Consider the following 9,656-nt stretch of genomic DNA (forward strand, 5'->3'; position numbering starts at 1 on the left):
AACTGAATGTATCATGTAAAACTGGTATTATAATAAAAGTTTCCATGTAATAGTACTCCATGGTTCAGAGTACTTTTATGTACTCTCCTGAAAATAATTACATTTTGAATTCATATGTCTTCTAAAGTTCTGAGGGTGCCTTCACATAAAAAATTTAAGCAAGCAGAATCTACCCAGGGAAAGGAAATACAGTGTCAGTGAAAAGTAAGTAGGAATCATTTGCAATGTATTCCAGGGCACCAGTAAATTCAACATTCAGATGTTCAGAAAATCAAAATCTGATGTAAACAGAATTGAGAACATGGTGGGCAGGTAGGAGATATGGATGTTGGCGTATATGCAAGAAACCAAAAAGTAAACATACACTCAGAAAACTGGAGATCAAGTGTGGTGGCTCATGTCCATAATCCCAGCACTTTGAGAAGTTGAGGCAGTCTGATCACTGGAGGCCAGGAGGAGTTCAAGAACAGCCTAGCCAACATGGTAAAATCCCATCTCTACTAAATAAATAAATAAATAAATAAATAAATAAATAAATAAATAAATAAAATTACCTGGACATAGTGGCATGCACCTGTAATCCCAGTTACCCAGGATGCCTCTGAGGCACGAGAATCACTTAAACCTGGGAGGCAGAGATTGCAGTGAGACAAGATTGTGCCACTGCACTCCAGCCTGGGTGACAGAGCAAGACTCTGTGTCAAAACAAACAACCTGGCATTTTGATTATTTGAAAGAGTTCTTAGTTTCTCAAGTGTTCATTGGCTGGTATTAAACAGATAGCCTTATCCCTGTGTATTCACATTGTCTTCTCTCTCTAAGGGAGAGTTTCTGTGACAAAATTTCCTCTTTTTGTAAGGACTCAATTATATTAGATTAGGGCTCACCCTAATGACCTCATCTTAACTTGATCATCTGCAAACCCTATTTTCCAAATAAAGTCATATGCACAAGTACCGGGGATTAGAACTTTAACATCTTTTGAGGGGACAGTTTCAACCCATAAAAGGAGGATACACTAGAAGGAAAAAACTGAATACAGGTATAACAGGTACTACCCTACTTTTCTATTCCCCAAAACCATGGAACCCAGTAAACCACTGTGAAACTTGGAGTAATTTTCTGGAAGTGATGCTAATATTCTGGGATAGCAGTATATTGTTTGTTTCTACTGATTGCTTTTTAAAAAGAAAGGGCTTCATAATAAAGAAACTTTTGTTTTGGTATTGTTTTGAGTTTGTTTATTAATAACAGGTTTTTAGCTAGGTGTGGCAGCTCAGTCCTGTAATCCCAGCACTTTGGGAGGCCAAAGTGGGCAGATCACATCAGGTCAGAAGTTTGAGACTAGCCTGACCAACATGGAGAAACTCGTCTCTACTAAAAATACAAAATTAGCCAGGCATGGTGGTGCATGCCTGTAGTCCCAGCTACTTGGGAGGCTGAGGCAGGAGAATTGCTTGAACCCGGGAGGCAGAGGTTGAGGTGAGCAGAGATCATGCCATTGCACTCCAGCCTGGACAACAACAGCAAAACTCCATCTCAAAAACAAAACAAAACAGGTTTTTATGCAGTTAACAATAGGAATTTTATACTTCGGTCTGTACCAAAGTCTACAAGTCAAACAGGGACAACAAATAAGTAGATAGATAACCCATAACTTTAAATAGTCATTTCCAAGCTGAGTATGGTAGCTCATGCCTGTAATCCCAGCACTGTGGGAGACCAAGGTGGGTGGAACCCTAAGGTCAGAAGTTTGAGACCAGCCTGGCCAACATGGTGAAATCTCATCTCTGCTAAAAATACAAAAATTAGCCAGGTATGGTGGCTGGTAATCCCAGCTATTCTGGAGGCTGAGATAGGAGAATTGCTTGAACCCAGGAGGTGGAGGTCACAGTGAGCCAGGATCAAGCCACTGCACTCCAGCCTGGGTGACAGAGCAAGACTCCATCTCGAAAAAGAAAAAAATAATAATTTCCAAAGACAGGGATTTCTTACATTTTATTTTTGACCCATAATTGTGGACACTTATGGGACACAGTATAACCTTTCAATACATGTATACATCGTGAAATGATCAAATCAGGGTGATTGCCTTACCATCACCTCAAACATTTATAATTTCTTTGTAGTAAGAACATTTAAAACCTTCTCATTATTTTGAAATACACAGTATTGTCAAATATAGTCACTCTATTGTGCAATAGGACACCAGACCTTATTTCTTCAAACTAGCTGCAATCCTGTACCTGTTCACTAACCTCTTCTCATTTCCAATTAATCCTACCTACCCCCAACCCCACCCTGACCCTCTGGTAACCACTATTCCACACTATTTCTATGAGATCAGCTTTTTTTTTTGATGGAGTCTCACTCTGTCACCAGGCTGGAGTGCAGTGCCATGATCTCTGCTCACTGCAACTCTGCCTCCTGCATTCAAGCGATTCTCCTGCCTCAGCCTCCCTAGTAGATCAGACTACAGGCACATGCTGCCACACCCAGCTAATTTTTTAATTTTAGTAGAGACAGGGTTTCACCTGTTGGCCAGCATGATGTCAGTCTCTTGACCTCATGATCCGCCTCCCCTCGGCCTCACAAAGTGTAGGGGGTACACAGCAACATATTCAAGCTTGTGTTCAAGGCATTTGAGGTCGGGCATAGAAAAATACTGAAGCACTATATATGTTATTTGTGCATGGGAATGAAACTCCTTGGCTCTGAAAACAGGACAGGGAGTGGAGTGTGTGGTGTGATAAGGAGTGCTGAAAACAGCCTCCTGAGAATGCAGTTTGAATGTGTACAAGGTCACAGGTACCTCAGCAACCCACCTCAAATGACCATCTAGTGGATGTCTATAGTTAATATGAGCCCTTTCAACAAATACTTGGTGGATGGATGCTGGGGCAGACTCTCGGAAGAGCTACCCTCTATCCCCGCTCAGCTGGACCTGAGTACTTTGTTCTTGGCATTCACTGCAAGCCATAAGCTCTGTAACTGGTGCCCCCAACATGATTGCCTTAAATTTGCACATGAAGGTGAAAAGCTCATCAATTTTTAGGGAATTCTGGTAAGAAACAGTCCTGACTTCCATCAGGAGGATGGGACGCACACATAAAATATCAGGGACTTGATTATCATGGATCAAGAAATGACCGCAGAGCAGAAAGTATTTTTTAAAACAGTGCAACAGCTACTTAAGGCTATTCAGTGCACTGCAGAGCCTGGAGCTCTACACAAGCTTATGCTCTTAATTCAGTGGGAATGCCGTTGGCTTTCCGATCAAGGAACCTTAGATTTAGAGTTAAGGGAGCAGGTAGGTCGCTGCCTGAAAAGAGGATATGAGCAAGGTCATTTTACTAATGTTACATTTTGACCACCTGCGTGCTGGTACGCTCTGCGTTGTATCCTCTTTATCTGCCAGATTGTGGTGAGTCAAACTGCCCATCTTCTCCAGTTGAAGGTAATTCAGGAGATTTAAAGGAGAAGGAAAAACAGAAACCAGAACAACAAGGAGACACTTCTCTCCCCATATCATTCCCTTCTATGAGGAATAAGAAAGGCTTTTTCTAGTGAGGATAAGGACTGAGAGCAGCCTTTTCCTCCCTCAATAGAAAAGCTGTTGCCCTCTTTTCCTCTACCCTTAAAGGGACCTGCGTCTGTTGGCCTTGTTAAGGCAGCAGCATCTCTCATCCCCCTTAAGGAGATTGGAGGCAGTCCAAGGGATGGTTCTTGGATAAGACACTGGGCAGCAAACGTCTATATGATTGGGTGGCCGCGTCTCCTTGACGAACTCCCCTGCTGGAGCAGTGCTTCCCGGAGGGAAAGCAAGTGGCTAATTATGATTGTCTTTCTAATATGCAAGTTCTCACTTCTTACATCCAGCATCGGCCTTTCTGGCCTTGTCTTCTTTCTGTTTCCCTGGTGTATAAGGGAAAGTTGCATGCTGCCTTCTGGGTTTTATCCCAGAAAGCTCTGGCTTTCTTGCTGCCCACAGAAGCCTGGGGCAGGAGAGCTGCTAAGATGCCATGGAGTGCCCATTTTGTCACTGGCAGCCTAGGCAAGTTGCCTCTTTCTGGGTTTGTGGTGACAGAGGGGAGGCCAAGAGGCACAGACCAGGTTCCCAGGTGGCTGCAGTCAGCTCCAGCCTGGTCCTGAGAATTCTCTTCACCGTGGTCACTTGTCTTAGTAACCGTGCCCAGAAAGTGGCTGCTGCTTGCTGTGCTGCAGCTTTTCCTACTTCTTCCCTTCCCTGCCGCCCCTCGCATGTCTCAGCTGACAACCAATTCCTTGTCTTCCCTGGATCCCCAAGGGAAGGGCTAAAAAACAGTCCATATGCACCCCTACCTTACTAGCCTAAGGTGGGCACAGGGGTGTGGAGCAGCCTAGAGTACTGAGCTCTGGGAGAGAAGCCTGCTAATGAGGGGCAGTCTCCCGTAGTCACATGTTACATGCTAAAGGTGAACAAGCTCTACCAGCTGCTGTTGTCTTCAGAAAATAGATGCAGCAATGAGGAATGCTTCTTTTTTTTAATAAAATGTTTAAAAACACAGTGGCTGGGAAACTTCAAAGCAGACCCTGTGCGGCATGTCTGCTCCTCTCCTGAGCCTCTCTGCTTGGGGGTGGTAAAAATAATAAAAAGCCCAGTATATTTTCAGGACCTTACCTTACAGGCTCGGCTCCAAGCGTACGTGGTCCGGAGGATGAGAGGACTGCTTCTCTCCCAGCCTGTTACCCTCTTGCCTCCAGTCTCTGCACTTATATACGTGTACTTTACCACCTGGTCGTTTTCTGGCCTCTTGGTGCTAGTTGTACTCTTCCTTCCTTCCTCTCAGGGCAAGAGCAGCAACAGGTGGCAGGCTGTTAAGAAAAGAGGCTGCTTAAGGAGCCCGGAGCAGATGGAAAGAAACTGGCCACAGCCCTACTTTCCCAAGCTCAGTTCTAAGACATTCCAGCTGAGGGCTAATGCAAGTAAATAGCCAGCACCTAAAGACTTTTAAAACAAGTTTTTTTCTTTTTTTTCTTCTATTTTTTTGCACACTTAAGCTAACTCAATGCAGGTTTATTATCCTCACAACTTGCAGTCACATTCTAATAACTTTCAAGGGCCAAAATATGGTAAAAATCACTTAAAATATCCATCCCTTCCATGCCTTAGTTCGACAGGTAGGCTTTATCTTTTGCCATTTCTGTATTTTACGTGCTATTTACCTGTCTCATAATCCCTCCAAACATATACAAAAGACCACAGATTTAATGGCTTCTCTTCTCACAAAGGGGTGCCAGCATTGTGTCCAGTTATCAAAATATAATCCTGCTACTCTTTTCCTACCATTAAGCAAGGAACAGTTTCATACTCTCTTAGCTTGTAATCTTAATTGGCAAGTAGCAATGGCTGACTCTATTGGTAAGATCAGCTTCCATTTACCAGCCTCTAAGCTCCTGAACTTTCTAGAAACTGTGTCTGTTAAATTTGTGTCTATTGTTGTTTCTGAGCCCTTGCTTCATGCCACTACTGTCTTTACAGATGGTTAAAAAAAAAAAAAAAACTGAAAAGACAGCTACAGTGTGGCAAGATGTCATGCAAAACTGGCAACACAAAATCCAGGAACATTTTAAAATGCAAGAGGTGGCATTAGGTGCCCTAATATGGGCCTTACAAACATTTCCTCACCAAGACATAAGTATAGTTAGTGATTCTGCTTATGCGGTGTATAGCATTACTCGTTTAAATCTTGCACATGTGAAGGGCATTACTAACAAATCTCTACTAGCTTTGTTTCTTGCAGCACGAGAGCTCCTCTGTCCCGTCATCACCATCTTTACATCACCCATATTCGCTCTCATTCTAGGTTAACTGGTCCCTCATCAGAAGGGAACACTCGAGCTGATGTTCTGGTACAACCACAAATGTGGTTTGCAGACTTTCCTGCATTTTTTCAAGCTCAAGCTGATCATGCTTTTTTTCATCAGAATGCTCGCAGTCTTGAACAACAGTTTCATTTGACACTTGCTCAAGCTCACATGATTATTAAAACTCATCCTAATGGCCAACGGCATTCTCTCTTTTTTTTTCCTTAGGCTTGTTGTCAACCCATGAGGTCTGGTGCCTAATGTTATCTGGCAAGCTAATGTTACTCAGTATTCACCCTTTGGATGCTTTAAATTTCTCTGCGTTACCATGGACACTTATACAGGCTTAATACATGCTACCCCCTGGACTGGAGAAAAAACTAAAGATGCAATTGCTCATTTGTTTGGATCTATTACAATTTTAGGCCTTTGACAAACTATAAAAACTGATAATGGATCTTACTATCTTAGCGTTCAATTTACATATGCATTGCAGCTTTCACACATACAACACAAAACTGGCATCCCCTGTAACAACCAGTCAGGCCATTATTAAATGAACTCATTAAAACTCTTAAAGTATCAGAGAATAGATGTGTAGATATGGAAAAAAGAAAAAAATTAAAAAAATAAAAAACTCTTAAAGTATATCTTAATAAACAAAAAAGGGGAAATGTGGGGCTATCTCCTTCAGAACAGGACCTGTTGTTGGAGAATTGACCAGCAATGACGGTCGTGACTCAGAAGTCACCTGACATTACCTGAGGACAGCTAAAGAAATTGGATCAACAAGCAACTATCCGGCTTGCCACCATGGAAGCCCCTGCAACTGCAGAGAACCGGTTTATTACGTATCTGGCGGTAATTGGGGAAACTTTTGAGAAAGTAAGACAGGCATGGATGTTAGGGTGGCTGGTAACTCTCGTCCTATGCCAAGTGGGATCAGCTTAAGAACACGTTTATTGGAGTCATGTTCTAAATCACCTTGTTTTTCTTTACTTTCTTTTTCTTCTTTTTTTTTTTTTTACTTCCTCTAACATGGATCATAGGAAACAATAAATCCCCTTGTTTTTAATGTTATTACATAGTGGGATGCTGACCCACCTTTGTCATCTAATGATACTTCTTGGACAGGTCAATGGATATCCTTGTCTCACCCTTTAACTGAAAATTTGAGATGGATTAAACTTAATGACTCCTTGACTTTATGTCTAGTAATCTCCCTGTTTTTCCACAATAGTACATGACAGGTGTGTTACTCTCATTCCTCAGGAGTATCTGTACTATCAGCCCAAAAGGGATGCTAAGCTTGCAAATTTGACCTTTATTTCTGCTGTTACCACTAATCTTAGTGAGGTTTCTTATAAAGCTACACAAGTGCCTGATCTTCTTCTATGCTGTCCAATAGGAACTGAAGGTATAAGTTTGAGGCTGTCTAGTGGTCTCCATACAGACAACCTGTGCCACATCGGGGCCTCTGCTTGTTAATGGCACTTTACTTGATTGGAGACCTCATGGGGGCAAATCAAACAATTGAATTTGGGAGTTCCTCCAATAGTTCTATCAGCTGGTCAGAGTATGGGCTTTCAGGATCTATATTACAACTAAAATGGAAACAAGTTTTAAGCCCTGCTCATACCCAAATTTGGAGATTAGGACTTCCTTTTTTTGAAAGGGTTCTTTCACATGGTGAGTACATTACTAGTAGTGGCAACTCTACCCTCCTTTTGCACAATAACGTTACTGATACAGTCTTGATGTGTACTACACACCCTTATACACTTCTGCTTGGGCAAAGTGTTCCTAACATAGAGACAAATCAATCCTTTTATAGTATTAAAGTCTCTTCCAGTAGGTGGTATATGACATGCTTGTCTCATCAAAAGGTCACAGTTAAATATAACCTATGTCATGATTTTAAAACAGCATGCAGAATTGTGGCTGCCTGTAAATTTAACCCAAAGCTGGGAAGGAGATTCCACCTTGCAGTTATTTAGAAAAGCACACCTGCAGGGGGGCTTATCGCAACCATTTGTCACCTCAAATTTCCACTCTTAAGTGTGAATCAAAGAAACAACTTGAAGAATGGTCGCAGCAATTACAAACAAGTTCCCTTTAGCAATTACAAGAAGGCTTTCAATGGTTAAACCCCAACACTTGGTGGTCTGAGTTAAACATACACATTTGGGTGATGGCCGCTACACTTATTCTTTTTTGTATCTGTTTTCTAGGCATCTGCAGATGGCCCTGTGCTGCCATCTGATGCATATACAACCAGGGAAGAACGATAGAAGCTTACCTTGCATTGGGTGACTAGCATGCTCTAAGAATTAAAGAAAGGGGAGATGTAGGGGGTGCATAGCAACATATTCAAGCTTATGTACGTCAGGCGTGGAGAAATACTGAAGCACTGTGTATGTTATTTGTGCACGAGAATGAAACTCCTTGGCTCTGAAAACAGGACAGGGAGTGGAGTGTGTGGTGTGATAAGGAATGCTGAAAACAGCCTTCTGAGAATGCAGTTTGACTGTGTACAAGGTCACAGGTGCCTCAGCAACCCACCTCAAAGGACCATCTAGTGGATGTTTGTAGTTAATATGAGCCCTTTCAAGAAATACTTGGTGGATGAATGCTGGGGCAGACTCTCTCGGAAGAGCTACCCCCAGCCCCGCTCAGCTGGACCTGTCTGAGTACTTAGTTTCTGGCATTCACTGCAAGTTATAAGCCCTGCACAAAGTTCTGGGATTAGCTGTTTAAAATTCCTTAAGGAAGGGGCAGCTGGAAAATGGCGACACCGAGAGCGGAAGCCCCCAGACTCATCGAGAGTCTCAGCCACAAAGTGATTGTGTCTGCAGCCTGTGGGCAGAACCACACCATGGCCTTGACGGAAACGTGCTCCGTGTTTGGGCTTGGGGAGAAGAAGATCAGGAAGCTGGGCCTTGGCAACCAAATAGACACTGTCCGCAGCCCTGTGCAGATAATGTACAATGGCTAGCCAATTACCAAAGTGGCCTGTGGGGCTGAATTCAGTATAATAACAGACCGCAAAGGAAACCTCTATTCCTTTGGGTGCCCTGAATGTAGTCAGCTGGGACACAACTCGGATGGGAAGTTCATTGCCTGGGCACAGCAGATAGAGTACGACTGTGATGGTGCCCCAGCGAGTAGCCATGTTCATCGAGAAGACAAAAGATTGACAGATTCTGCCTGTACCAAATGTGGCTGTGTGAGATGTGGCCTGTGATGCTAACCACACGCTGGTCCTGGACTCTAAGAAGCGAGTCTTCTTCTCGAACTTCGGTGGCTATGGCTGGCTATGTCAAGCAGAGCAGAAGGATGAGATGGTCCCCCACCTGGTGAAGCTGTTTGACTTTTCTGGGCATGGGGCTTCCCAGATCTGTGCTGGTTACACCTGCTCCTTTGCCATCAGTGAAGTACGTGGTCTGTCTGTTTTTTGGGGGTGCCACCAACACCTCCCCTGAATCTGCCATGTACCTGAAAGCAGTGTAGGATCTCTGTGGCTGGAGACTGCAGAGCCTGGCTTGTGGGAAGAGCAGCATCACTGTGGCTGCTGATGAGAGCACCATCAGATGGAACCCATCCCCGACCTTCAGGGTACTGGGCTACAGAAACCACAAGCCCAAGTCTTCCAGTGCAACCCAGGAGGTGAAGACTCTGGATGGCATTTTCTCAGAACAGGTCGCCGTGGGCTACTCACACTCCTTGGTGATGAAAGTGATGGAGACGAAAGCGAGACTGAGAAAGAGAAGATCAAGAAACTGCCAGAATACAACCCCAGAATCCTTTGA

At 43.5% G+C, this 9,656-nt stretch overlaps 1 pseudogene; it reads left to right on the forward strand.

Annotated features, from left to right (window-relative positions):
- Positions 1-3,133: 3,133 nt before the first annotated feature.
- Positions 3,134-9,656, forward strand: LOC105706245 (protein RCC2-like; annotated as a pseudogene).

This window comes from Aotus nancymaae, unplaced genomic scaffold, assembly GCF_030222135.1.
Source record: "Aotus nancymaae isolate 86718 unplaced genomic scaffold, 86718_ANA_hifiasm-v0.15.2.pri h1tg000033l, whole genome shotgun sequence".
NCBI classification, from domain to species: domain Eukaryota; kingdom Metazoa; phylum Chordata; class Mammalia; order Primates; family Aotidae; genus Aotus; species Aotus nancymaae.